At 37.1% G+C, this 14,521-nt stretch overlaps 1 long non-coding RNA gene across 1 annotated transcript; it reads right to left on the bottom strand.

Moving 5' to 3' along the window:
* Nucleotides 1-12,251: 12,251 nt before the first annotated feature.
* On the bottom strand, nucleotides 12,252-12,684 carry LOC136976896 (uncharacterized). Its single transcript, XR_010880998.1, has 2 exons — nucleotides 12,497-12,684; nucleotides 12,252-12,424 (listed from the first exon to the last, which is right to left on the bottom strand). It is a non-coding gene; the product is annotated as an uncharacterized lncRNA (long non-coding RNA).
* Between the last annotated feature and the right edge of the window lie 1,837 nt (nucleotides 12,685-14,521).

Raw genomic sequence — 14,521 nt, 5'->3', positions numbered from 1 at the left:
ATTAACTTTGTTCTGGCAGCTTTAAGTTTCCGACAAAGCTTATAAACCGTTTACAAAATATTTATCATAATTTTCTGGGATGTTTAAGACGGTTTATCAAGTATTTCCCTACTAGTGATTGTGGGGACTCCCCCCCATTTTTTTTCTGCGGACTGTTACTTCCGCCGGGCAGCGCAAGTGCGCAAGATGTTTCCTATGGCGCTTATTTCTCCGTGAGTTGTTTTTTCTTCATTTTTCATTACTAACAAGAGAGTGGTGGGGAACCTTCGTCCTAAATAAACATAAACCCCAAACAAAAAGATAATAAAACGGAAATAATAATAAAATAAAAAATAAGGTTCGGACTCAGTTCCTTACAGTATTGTTTACGGATGAATCCCGCTTCTGTGTGCGGAGGAATGACGAGTGTGGCGGTATCCCGGGGAATGCTACGTGCCAGTCCTTTTCGCATAGCGTCACACCGGGCATCGTGGTTTGAGCAGGCATCTGAATAAACAGGTGTCTGTTGCATGGCTCTCATTTCTACCGATCCTGCAATGTGCATGTGGGTACACGCATTCATTCGTGGTGTTGCGATTTCACTTTTGAGGAGTGTAAGTATAAAATCTGTAATCTTTTGGCTAGCATATTGCGACTAGGGATTGCATTTTCCCGAATTTTTTAGATTCTCGAGATTTAAGTATTTTATAAATACATTTTTTTCTAATTAATCAAAAAAATTGTTTTTTTTCTGCATTAAAGGAGTAGAAGATATAAGATTGCCTTATAAGTCATTTACTTTCACTTAACTTTTTAAGTATATTAAAATTAGTTTCTACAGTTAGCAAAAATTTTTATTATGATCTATTGACTTCTGACAAACGAGTTCTTTTTGTGTCAAAAGAAATTCGTCAGTGGAAAAGTTTCTTTCATTCTGTTTTATGCAAAACAGTTCATTTTTGAATATTTTTACGCGAAGCTTCACATTTATTTCTTGAGCGTTTTGATTGGCGCCAAGCTTTGTAGAAGCGATTCTTCCAATTCCTTGGTCTTTCACCTGTTAATTTTTTAAACAATTCTTTTTTTACACAACAGAAGATAATCAGTAATAATTAAAAAAAACAATAGAAGAGTTAATAAAGGACGACGGCTTAAACATCAAACAGAAATATAAGTTAGCTTGCCTCTATTGTTTTACAGATCATATTCCTGCTTTATACAGGCAGATGACGAAGGAGGAGTTTTATGATGATGAGAGACCTCGAAGGATCAAGCAACCAGAACTAGTGAAGTTTTGGTCTTATTATCTAATGGGTGAGATAGATAAACTAAAAGGAGGAAAAACTAGATCAATATAGGCATGAGAAAGCTATAGGAAGTGGAAGTAAAGCAGCAGTTGAATATTGCTTAGAGAAAACAAATTTAAGCAGGAAGAAGGATGCTGTAGTAGATGCTGCAGTGGAAGCAGTTAGATGTAGAGTTAAAGCAGGGCCATATATCGAAAAGGATCGGGTTGTTTTTCGAAACCAAAGATATAAAGATAGTGAGGAATCGTGGGTACCAAGTGAATACTATATGGACATCTTATATTTTATCAAGGATAGGAGAGGATCAACAAATAGTACCTTTAATATTTTGCTTCAAAAATTCTAAGTATAAGTGATAAGAGAGAAACCTTCGGAGACCAAAGGCGTTCCAGAGTACTAGAATATTTTTTAAACTGGCCGTTCAGGATTACTTTATGGAAAAAGCAAAATTGATGTGGGAATTTCTGCCAGAAAAGGATTACGCTGTTCTGTTACTAAGGATTTGCAATAAGATTGAGTCTAAAAAGGAGAAACATTTAAAGTATGGCGAAGGGAAAAGCTACGATTATAGAGAGCTTTTTAGGGAATTTTGGTGCCAAAGTCCTGAACGTTATAAAAGGTATGTTTTTACAATAGTAGTCAGGAAGTAGCTTGTATAACTGATAGAATTAAAGCGGGTGTAGGGTTGTTAATTTGAGTTAGTTACGTTAAAAAATTTCACTTATGAAGATAGAGAAAATGTTAAACTGATTTTAGCCAGTGCAACCAGTAAGGAGAAAAAAAATATTCTCTCTTCTGAAGAGTGGAGGAAAGTCTGTATTGGGCAGATGAAAGAAGAAAAATGGGAAATGTTGGATAGGTTTGTACTAAACTGTTTTTTATTCAAGGAGGAGGAGGATAAGTTTAAGAGAAGCAAAAGAAGTTTTACAAAAGAAGCAAAGCGTATCTGCATTGATTTTATAAAAAATGATAAAATGGGATGCGGCTGAGTCATTTATAGAATGGAGATTTTTATCTGAGGAAGAAATAGACAAACTGAAGAAAGAAATGATTTACTCTGAGGATGGGAGGGATGCATGTGTGGACCTAATTTCATACGATAAAAATGTAAAAGCGGTTGATAAGTTTATTAGGTGGTGTTTTTCTTCTGAAGAAGAAGCATTTAAGAAAGAGTTAGTTTCTAATGATCGGGGAACTGGTAAATGCGCAAGCTTAGTAGAAGCAGATCAACTAGAACTTGTGAGTGAATTTATTAATTTTTGCCTTTCTTCTGAAGAAGTTAGAGAATTAAAGAAAAAGGTGGCCTATGAATTTGGAAGTTCAGTTTGTGAAGAATTAATATCGGATTACTCAGTAGAAGATATTTACGATGAAAAAGGTTATTATGTGATTGATCGTACAATAAAATTCAAGGGAGGTAACTGGAAACAAGTTGAGAAGTTTTTAACTTGGTGTTTCTCATCTGAAGAGGAAATAAATGATTTTAAGAAAAATGTATTACTCAGTCTGGTAAAGAAATTCATTTCAACTTGAATAAATTAAATCAACGGGAAGAAGCTTAAACATTTTTTGCTTGGCTTGGTTTATCTGCTGAGGAAATAAAAGAATTGAAGAAAGAGACTCTTTTTCATCATAGTGCAGCTAGTGAGATGTTCAGTGAACTGATGTATAGTGAAGGTGATGATGAATTTATTAATTACGGAAGTAAACAAGAAGCAATTGAACTACTTTTAAGATGGTACTTAACAGACAAAGAAACAGTTTTTGAGTTTAATGATCACTTTAAGCAATGGTATAATAATGAAGAGATAACTCGGGAAGAAAGTGATGAACTTAAAATTTTGATTTGATGATAGAGCAACGTTTGAAAGACTTAGATGAAGAAAAAATGGGAGTAAAAAGAAAATCTGAAGCCTTTTCTCCCAGCAAAAGGCTTTGCAACTTAAAACTCGAAAATATAGGAGCAGAATATGGTGAGATAGTACATCGGTTAATTGATGGTGAGAGGATTTTCGGAATGGATTTCAAAGGGTATCGAATAGAATACCACGAAGAGGGTTAACCATAAGCTTTTTTCCTTATTTCTTTCTTGGGTCAGTTTTAACACTTCCGTATATTAAATTAAAGGATGAGATTGGTATTAAGGGTTCATCTGCAAAGATAATTGTGAGGTTAGCCAGATGGGAGAAAGTGTCACGATGACCTAGCAGTCAGCACTTAATAAAAGAGCTGTCTCCGTGGAAAAATTCACGGAGACAGCTCTTTTATTAAGTATAAAAAAAATGGCGCTTACAACTACTTTTTTTCTTCGGCGCAAGGCCTATCCGTAGGTGAATCAGTCTGCGTAAAAAATGTTCAGTCAATTCGACGATCGGTTTCTCTTCTTGCTAAGATGAGAAGGAGAACGTGGACCTCGGGGCGCACAACACAACTAGCAGGAATGATTTTTCGGCGGCGGGACCTGGACGATACCTGCCGGGATGAGATGACGAAAATCTATCCAAAACGTCGTCCAACTTTTCGTTGTTGAATAGCAACCAATATCCAAGAGCGGAGCACTCCAAAACTAAGAACTAATAATTGAGGGAGAACGTAACATCCCTTTTTTGACGGTTTTTATAAGTTTCTTTTGAGTCCGAGAGCGAACATTCCGATAGGTCGATGCCGACCTGTCCCCGCTCTCCAATTGGTCCCCCCTCGTTACGAATTGTAACGAGATCGGAACCCAGATCGTGGGATGAGTCCACACTAACTGAAAATTCGATTCCTATCGAAGATGTTCGATCCAAATACTCAAATTCATCTATTGTTTCAACCTGAGAAGTCTGACTTTCTCGGAAATTTCTACAAACATGTTCTTTTATAAACATAAAATATTCATTTTTCGTTTTCCCTATTTTTTTCTCGTTTGACGGTTTCTTTTTACAACATAAAATTATTATAATTATTAGTTTCTATTTAAAAACAAAACAATTTTCTTTTTCTTTTTTGCACAAATTCTAGACCCATTTCCGAAGCTTCACATAATCCGTACGGAAACAGTAAAGATAGCTTTTAAAATTGAAAAGGATGGAAAGGCAAAATTAGTGTTTAAGACTATCGCTACTGTTAAGAAAATTCAAGGCGAGCAGGACCTGATTATAGATGAACTTAAATCTAAACTTCCCAATGTCTCTTTAACTCCTGATGAGTTGAATAACTGCGAAGTCGAAGGAGAAATAGTCCATATTAAAAATGGAGAAGTGAATCTAAAAACATTGGAGGTGGTAGGGAAAGGAGAATTAAACTCAGAAATACTCAAAAATCTTGGTCGTTTGCCAAAGTTTAACCCAAAACAGGCAAAATTCAAAAAGGTGAAAGCTGATACTATAGCACAAAATAGTTTGGGTGATGCATTGGATCGATTTTCTACTGGCCCTTTAAAACCGAAAGTGCAGAGGCGGATGCAAGTGAATTATCCGATAGTGCTAAAGGTGTGAAAGATCTTTTTGAAAACTTATCAGAGGTATATAGATCAGAAATAGTATTTCAGTCAGACAAAAAACATGTTGCGGATAGGAAGTTAAGATTAAGTGATTACGAAGCACCGATACATGGGTTCGTGTATGGTGCACTAGCAATGAATTTTAGGTACCAGCATAAACCACATATTCACGCTGAGCAAGCACCGTTAAAGGATTTGTAGATTTAGTTGTTAATTCAGGTGGTGGTGAATTTCGTGTTGAGCTCAAGGGGCATAAGAATACAGCTCAAGATGCAAAGCTTCAGTCAGAAAGAGGAGGTTACAATAAAGCACCATTAATTAGTTTTGAAGAAGAACGGAAAGCGAAATCTGTAACGATGATATTTGCAAATCTGTGTTTAGATCCAAGTCCAAGTGGATTATTGGTAGAGGAATCAGAAGTACCACCTAAGCTAAGGGGTTGATAGAATTATTCAGGGAAGATGATGGTGAAGGTTTAAAGGAAAATTCAATTAATATTACACAATTTGATTCAAACAGTAAAAATACTAATTATTTAAGAAGATTAATTTTAGGTGAGTTGCTTTCTGATGGTAGTAGTGTGCAGAAGCGTGTTTTTATCTATGGAAGTGAAGATCATGTAGAACCTACAGAGACTACTGAGGAGTAGAATAGTACCAGGTGAACCTCTTGTTACTTTAGCAAATACAAGGGGGATTATACTTGTGTTTAAATTCACAGGTGATAAATCTTTTGTTGTAAATGTAATATAAACCTCAAAATTCAGTAGAGAAGCGTATCCCATTAGATAAGATAGGTATTGACCATGGTAAATGCAAACAAGTTTATATCAAAGTGAATCTAGAGGAAAGTGATGGATTTGAAGTGGTAATAAGATTTCTCTCTATCATTTTCTAAGACATAAGTATAGACGAAATTACTAACTTGCCTTTATATTCATTTTCAAAGAAATTAATCGTGAAAATTTGCAAGATATAACAGATATAACGCAAGTACGAGACTTTCAAGAAGCTTTATCTCCTCTGAGAAAGTTAATAACGTTAGAGAATCACTTTCAGGCAATACTGCAAGATTTGTTTTCAGCAGAAGAAGACGTAGAGGTGTTGGCAAGCCTAACTATTCCAGCAGAGAAAAACCAGACTTGTTAATATCACATAGAAAGGATGGTGAATTTCATGTAGCTGCAGAGGAACTAAAGCTTGCTTCTACAGAAAAAGAGATTGAGGGAAAGAGAGAAGGTAAAAAGCAGCTTAAGGAGCGAGCAGATGGCCTCGAGACGGTTACTAAGGAAGAAAGAGTTGAAGCAGCGTGTATATATCCGGGGTCGCGTGAAATGTTAGTTTCGGTTCAGATGGCGTTGACGTAACAGTTTGCTTTTCATATGTTATCTATATAATATGTCTATAGGAATTTTTATGCGTGAAATACAGCTAAAAAGGTAAAAAAAAAAGTTTTGTTTTGGGGATAGAGAACCACTTAATCCATTTTATATTGTTTCTTATAAGAGAATTTTTTCGGTTTTAGATCAGATCGATTTTCGAACAACTTTTAGGAACGAATTAAGTTCGAAAACCGAGGTTTGACTGTATATTTGTCAATTCCTGTTTCCAACGCATCAGCAGAGTGATAGTTCCTTTAAACTGCCATTATTGGTTTTCAGTCCGTGGTGGGAAGGTGAGGGTGGCGTTTATTGAAAACAATTGCAAAGTTTTTCTTATTATCTTGACATTCCTATCGCTTTTCCTTCGTTTATATTACATTTATTGTTTTTCTCTCATAAAAAAAAAACCTATTCAATGTAGTGTTTATGAAACCGTGCCGGTGCTTATTCTGCAACTTGAACACAAACTATATGGTGTATTTTCTCGGACACATGGCAAATTTCATCACTAAGTTTTCTTCAGTTGATAGTGTCAACTTGAACGTCAACTGAAGAAAACTTAGTGATGAAATTTGCCATGTGTCCGAGAAAATACACCATATAGTTTGTGTTCAAGTTGCAACCTATTCAATGTAGTTCAAACTACATTATCTCGTGGAGATAAATGTATCCAATGAGTCGACATGCATCAGATAATTTTTTTATGGATGTCACTTGTCACGATATTTTAATTATCTGCAGTACAAATTTCGGGGACATTTCAATAGGGATTTCATCATTGATGCATTCGATAATTTTCTTTATTTGGTGGCGTCTGTAGTTAAGATTTAAAACTTTTTATGCCAGCGCATCGTACAGGGTTGCCATCTGTATAGTACGATAATTTTCGTATTTGTACGTTTATTTCAGGGGCCGTACGATGTACTGTACAGTACGAAAGTTTCAGAAATACGCCTTGCCTAAACGACATTCCTATGTGCGTGCCGGTTTCGATAAAATAACTGTTAACTATTGAAAAATTTAATTAGTAATCCTCGTTTTTGTTACTGTACATATCGCCTTCTCATTGATATTTTGTCATTTTTCTCTACAAGAGGACAACTAAATTTTCGGAAATCTCTGCTTACTCTTTAGATACAGTACTACTGTATATTTTCGATTTTAAGGCGCACCTTTTTCATACTTTTCGAGACTACTAACTGCTATACTTTGTACATCAATTTGAGCATTTTATCAGTTCATAGAAAATTTGTACAAAATACATTTTATTAGAAACTAATATAAGTACTACATTACTCACTATCTAGTGAACTGTCTAAAACATTTTTTTTTTTTTTTTACATAGAACAGCGTTTCTTAAACTAAGAGATCGCAAGCACTTAAGGGGTAGATTATTAAAAATTTTAGACGGTCGCAAAAGTTTGGAGAAACTAAGGTTTATAGATATGAAGTAAGTGCGGTATAAAAAGAAAATAATAAATATGTAACGCATTCCTATTTGTTAATGTTCGATATGTTGAAATTGTATGCAAAAACGTAAATTTTAGATTATGCCATTCAGAATTTTGTTTTGCACCATCTATTTATTATAAGGGAGTTGTGAAAATTTTATTGTAAACGGGATGTGTTGTAAGGAGCCTTAGATAAAAAGTTTGAGATTCTGACGTGAGGGAATTTAATTAATACTTTACGGATATAGGGTGTAAGTGCGACGAATCAATGGCTGTGCAATAATTTTCTCCGGTAAGGTTGGCAACCAGTACCAGAGTAAACTGGTTACAGAATTTCCGTGCAATTTGCTGAAAAGAATCGTATTTCCACGTTGCTCAGATTGACTGATAATGTATCCTGTCATAAGACAATAGCAGGACATTAATAGGGATATGAAGAGAAAAAAAACCGTAAAATCTCAGCCTACACAGGTGCACGAGCAATCGTTTTATCAAGTTGTGATCGGTAAAATAAATTGGTTTCATCCATGTTATATACATCTTTCATATCATACCGCTCTATTGTCGACAGACTGACTAGTTCTTCTCTCCTACATCATCCAGGTAAACTTGAGCAGTTTTACTATGTTTCTTTTGCTGTGATAAGCAATGACTCTGTTTAAACCGATGCAGCCACTCATTGCTGTAACTAAAATTGCTTATATTCATCTGCAAATTTGCTAAGCGTGTTCTGCAAATTTTGGAATAGATATTTCACAAGTTTGTCATGTCGAGTTGCGATTTAGAGTCGGACGAATTTTGGACAGAGGGTACTGGGCGACATTTTTATCAGTTAATAGAAGCAGAGTCTTCCGAATTAGGATTAGACGAAAGAATTGATGGCGGACCGAAATTCACCGTAAAACTGGGCCTCCAACACACCGAGGAAGTTTGCCAGAAATGTGGCCAAACTTGCAAATCGAGTTATCGCAGCGACCGGAAACCATGCGTGATGCGTTGCCGAAAATGCTGGCGGAATAGTTCGGCTATCGAAGGAACGTTCAAAGGGAAATGTGGCAATATGTCATGTGCTAATCTTTTTGACATTCATACGGCACTATCTTGGTTTAGAGTGCACGACGAGTATTTCGGCAGTTTCCTCGGGTGTTTCTAAAAAACGCAGGCATACACTGATCGAATACATCCTGGTAACGGAAAAATACCTAGTTGGAAAGAACCAGAGAGTATTCCGGCTGCTCCCGCACCTAATGTCATCAAGAAAGACAGAAAAGCAAAAGAAAACACAAGCCAAATGTGAAAAAAAAAGAGAGAAAAGTGTTAAAACGAAAGGGGGGAAAAGAGCATCGTCACGTACCGGAGAGCCTAGTTCAGTTTCCGGGAAACGTGAAAAAATGGGAAAAGCTCAGAAACAAAGTAAGTTATCCTATTTTTTTTAATTTGTATTTTTTAGAATTTTTATCGTAGAACATAGGGTAGAAATAATCTCCCCTTCGCCGTGTAAATGTAAGGTAGAAAGAAAAATTCCCCGTCGGCTCGCGTATTGTAGGGATGGGGAAAAAAATCCCGGTTGCCGTCTAGATTGTAGGGTAGAAAAATTTCCCCGTCGCCGAGTTCGATACCATAGGTAACATTAACCGGTGACCTTGACAGGAGGTGCGTCGGACTACTGAGCATGTCGGATTACAAAACGTCGGACTATCAAGGGACAACTGTACTATAATTTTATCCATTAATCAGCCTTTAAAATATTTAAATTTTTCGTTTTTGGATTTTCATTTGAGAAAATTGATCAATCTAGCCGTTTGAGAGTGTCTCTTTCTTTAGTAAGCATTGTTAAAGACAGCCTTTCCTGTCCTATCGAATTTCTTAAATAAGTTTTAACTCGTTTTAAAACAGAGAAAGATTCTGCACTGAAGCCGGGCCCCTCGAATTACGGGCCCTAGACATTTGCCATTAGGCAATGTCTAGGGCCTATTGGTTAATCCGGCCCTCTCTATTAGAACAATTATTTGGCATTGACGGCCGCGAATTTCGCGCCAATAAGCTGCCTCGACTTGTTCGTTTATGTTATCAACTCAATTTCATATTATTTTCACATTTTCACTTCGCGGTCCTTCTCTGTTCTTTTGCCGTTATTTACACGTGTAGGTCATTTCATTGTTATCCACATTTGATATCATCACTTATCACATACTGCCATGACGCTCGTATGTCCGCTACAACTGTCAAGAATTAACGCGATTGGCAAAGCGTAGTGACAGCGGGTCGATAGAGAGCAAGGTCCTTGCCATAATGCGGTTTGCGCGCCAATTTTCGTACGTGCATTAATCAAGCCGAATAGTTCAGCCGAATATTCGGCTATTCGGCCACGCCCCTGGCCGAATATACGGGTATACTATAGATTACTCCCTATGGAATTTCGTGTGTTTGGGTATATATCTGAACTCAGGGGACCGAGACGAGTTCAACGATACTCTACTTTTGGACCGGAGACGAAAAATAAAAAAGTTATACTTTTTTCGGCGATCGCGCGATGATAGGGAGTCGCGTCGCTCTCCGCTAAGTCGGCCTCGCTATCGCGATCGGGAGTCCCGTCGCTTGCCGTTAAAATTGCCTTTAGTAGACGTTCCCCCCTCTTTTTTTACTTTGTTCAAAAACTACCGTGAATCGATCACTAGTTTAGCACATGGCGGCGTGTGGTGGCGCCCATACGAGAGGACAGTCGGGCCGCCATGTTCGCTGCCATAAGTAACATTAACCGAAATGGCGATCGCGCGATGATCGGAAGTCGCGTCGCTCTCTCCGCTCTTGTATCGCGTGTTTAACGCTCCGGGAGATGACCGTAGTCCGACGTCACGGTTTGCAGACTTTACCACAAGATGGCAATACTAGCAACTACGGTGCCGTCTGCATGAGAGCATTAAAAAAGTATGATAACTTTTTTATTTTTCGTCTCCGGTCCAAAAATAGGGTACCGTTGAACTCGTCTCGGTCCCCTGAGTTCAGATATATACCCAAACACACGAAATTCCGTAGGAAGTAATCTATAGTACACCCGAATAGACTATTCGTTGCAACACTAATATAGATACAAATTTTAAAAAATTAGTGTCTGAGTAGTTACAAAAATGTTCCCCAGTTTATGCTACTAAAAGCACATATCTATTTCTATTGTCAACCTTTTTTACAAGAATTCAGATTTTTGGAGAATGTTCTTTTGAAGAAACAAACCTTTAAGGATTTCTTAATTGAAATTATAAATTGATTTTTAAATTCAAAAAATCCATTTTAAAGAATGTCACAAAGAAAAACAAGTAAAACGGTAAAACCGTATTTAAGACAAAACTATGTCTCGGAGACTCACTACTGAGCGGGATCATTTTGACGCTCAAGGCAGATCTCATTCTCCAATCTTCTTTGGTATCGCTGGTTTTGAGCGCGATTGTTCAAACTTCGCCGGCCTCGGCCGTGACCACAAGGTCGTCCACGACACATTTCCGGTAAAATTAACCTATACAGTTTCGTTATTTCTTTCCGTTGCGTGTCGCCCCGGGTTGAATTTTTGCCGATGTCTAACGAAAATTTCCCGTTTTTGAAAGAAATAATCTTGGCCACTATATCGTCCGAAATTATTCTTTTTTAATTTGCACAAACAAAATATATATATATATATATATTAATAAATGTCAAAAGAAAACAAATTATATTTCGGAAGTTAGTTTTAATATAAAATTATAACGACTAGCGCCATCTACTTTCAAAAATGTTCCGATGTTGAAACGACATATCTCGGGTCAACTGGCCAAGGTCAGCACGTGGCGACCAGAGATATGTCGGAAATAACACGGGACAGGTAAATGGGTTATTTTCAAAGATTCTTTTGTCAAAATTCGATTTCGCAACGTTCGCATTTCCAACTTCCCAACGAGCAACGCACGCGCAAATCTCGCACTAGTGCCTGTTTGCAGTGGCGTGTCATCATTGGAAGTGGCGCTTCCACCGAATTTTCTAAAATATAAATTTTCATATTTTAACTTAGTTTGAAATAATTAAAATTAATATTTTATTATAATTGCATTATGTATCTTATTACAAATTTCTATACTACATGTGAAATAAATGATAAGATTCAGTGGCGTGCCGTGACATTTGATGACAGGGAAGCTGTGTTTCTGTAAGAAGCCGACTTCCAGAGGCAATCAGTTAATTGCGCGTCAGTGATGGTCTAGGGCAGGGATGGGCAACCTGCGGTCCTCTGGCCGCATTCATATATTTTGCGGCCCGCGACGCATAAAATGTAAATAAATATATCAATTTCCCAGCTTAAGACAGTTCTCGATGAACAAAACCAGCTGCCATGATGCTTGCAAGTATGATGAAATATACGATAAGCACGAGGATCTTTAACGAGTTAGCAATACTGAAATACGAGCGAGATTTGTGCGCAGATAATTTCTTACCACACTAAATTTAACAGAAAAATTCATCACAAAACGATTATTGATGCTAATGTGTGAAATTCCATTTAATCGATGCAAGATGTGTGATTACCAGAGCCCCTTCGGCCGCCAATTTAAAGTATTTTAATCTTTAAAATTGGCGTTTCCACTTCCCGGGACGAGGACCCAGGGGTTGGATTTGTGGGAAGCGAGTGTTCGGGTTGTTTCATTATGTCGAATTACATACACAGAACGAGGCGCTTGACGTGTAAGTGCGTGAGTGCGAGAATTCGAGTAAAGGTTAAACGGTGTATATCTTCGTGTAAAGTGATGTTATGTCCGTGCGCGCGCGTGTGTGTGATCGAAGAACATCTTCGGCATGTCTAAAAACAGAAAAACAGTAAATTACGATACGGGAATAAGATGTGTTGAAAATGAAACGAAAGAGTTCTTACCATCGGAGACTTCGGAAAATATTCACTTGTACGATAAATGGCCACTTCGTCCTCTTCGTGGTAAAGTTGGGGAGGGAGAAGTATCTCCCTCCCAAATGTTCCTACAAAACACAAAGACAGTGAGAAAAGAAGAAGTTCATTCATTTATTATCTAAGGTCAACATTATTACCTTTATCAGCTAGTCTTTCTTCCCAAACAGAGTCATGAGGAGAGCGAAGGACCCGACCTGACCTAACCTAACCGGAAGCTCAATCCTCGTAACAGCTGTTTGGGAAGGTCGGCCAACTGTCGCGTCCGGTGAGTAAACGTGTCACGTCCGTGTTTATAAAGAATTAATATAGCGCTGAATACTAAAAGCAATAAGAAATTAATATAAAAACTAATCTAAAGGAAAGCAATGGAATTGTGTAGCTAGACGCGCAGGATAATGTTTTGTCTTGTAGAAGTTAGTTGGACATGAGCTTCTGGTCTATATCGCCTCGTGGTAAAGTATGACGTAATTGTCATGTCATAGTAGTTGTATGCGTTTATGATGGTCGTATCGCGGGGAATAATGCCTTCCGGGAAGTCCGTTTAAGGGTAACTGACCCCTATTCAGGAATTTCAGACGTCGAGAAAACTTTACGTGACCGGCCCGTCCTTGCGAAGCGCGAACCCACGACCGAACTCCCAGTGTTCGGGGAACGGAAACGTTGGCCAATGGTGGGCCGTCGCGGGATATTGCTCACAAAACGAGAAATAACACCACATTGAGCCGGAAAACGTGTGGGTCGCCCTTTGTTTTCGCAAAATTAGCAGCGAGGTCACTTGAGCACGCAGACGAAATCCGAGACAAATTTTTCACGAAAAAAATCGACGAAAACCGAGGTATTACTGTACTAATATTAGGAACGTAAATGTTAAAAAACTGGTACAATACTATGCTACAATGCTAGAGGCTGGATGTCATTTAGCCTCTATATTTGTGATTTCATTTGCATTAATTTCCATTGAAGTAATATTTGAGATCGAAGATAAAATAATGTTAGCAGCAAACAAACTACTACAGAAAATCTAGTTAAACGCATAAGATAACAAATCGAATAATAAGCGAATTCGAATCAAATAAATTTTAATACAGTAGCCCCAGTGGCGTAGCGTAGTGGGGGCGGCCTGTCCCGGGCGGCACAATTTTACAATAAATAATACCTAAATAAGGGGGCGGCAAAATTTTCCTCCGCCCCGGGCGGCTGACACCCACGCTACGCCACTGAGTATCCTCTCGTTATATCGCGTTTGTCGGGAGACAAAAAGCGCGATATAACAAAGTACTAAAAATTCTGGGCATATATTAAACAGATTATACATGCTATGGAATCTCTATCCTCCGTTCTTTCGTCAGTAAGTCTCGAGATATAAAATAAGCTTAGTTTTTCAATATTGAACTTTTTTCGTGATTATGTATTAATTGATGTTTACGTAAACGTCGATACCACGAACGGCCATTTAGCATTGTTGTTTCTTTAACAATGACATTTAAAGACAAATACTGTCGACATAAAAACAAAATATCAGTTGCGATTTTATTATACAGTACTATATTTAATAATAAATCGCTTTTTAAAAATCCGTGTAATATATATTTTTCAATAAAAACTGCAAATACAAATACATCAATATTTATTTTTTAAATTTTCAATTAAACATATTATAGAACATCAAAACTTACAAAATTACAGAGTAAAAAAAATTCTCTAAAAAGCAAAATAAAGTTACTAATGTATAAAAATTTTAGAACTTTCCTTTCAGAAATAAACAAAGAAAAATCTTATCTTTACACATTCTATGATGAAGTTTCAAAATTTCACAAACTTGTAAGTGAGGAGACAGTATTTAAAACCAATAAATAAACAACTTTTAATATCAAAAGGATAATTGATCTGACTACCTGTTTTGCCTATTTAGATCTTGAGGAATTTATTGTTTCACCTGCAGTGGTAGTTTCAAGGACAATGATAGAAATAAAATACTGCAGACCTGATGTT

This window comes from Centruroides vittatus, unplaced genomic scaffold (assembly GCF_030686945.1).
Source record: "Centruroides vittatus isolate TY-2023 unplaced genomic scaffold, ASM3068694v2 contig_426, whole genome shotgun sequence".
Classification (NCBI taxonomy): Eukaryota; Metazoa; Arthropoda; class Arachnida; order Scorpiones; family Buthidae; genus Centruroides; species Centruroides vittatus.
The sequence above is the reverse complement of the archived record's forward strand: the minus strand, read 5'-3'. Positions and strand labels throughout refer to the sequence as shown.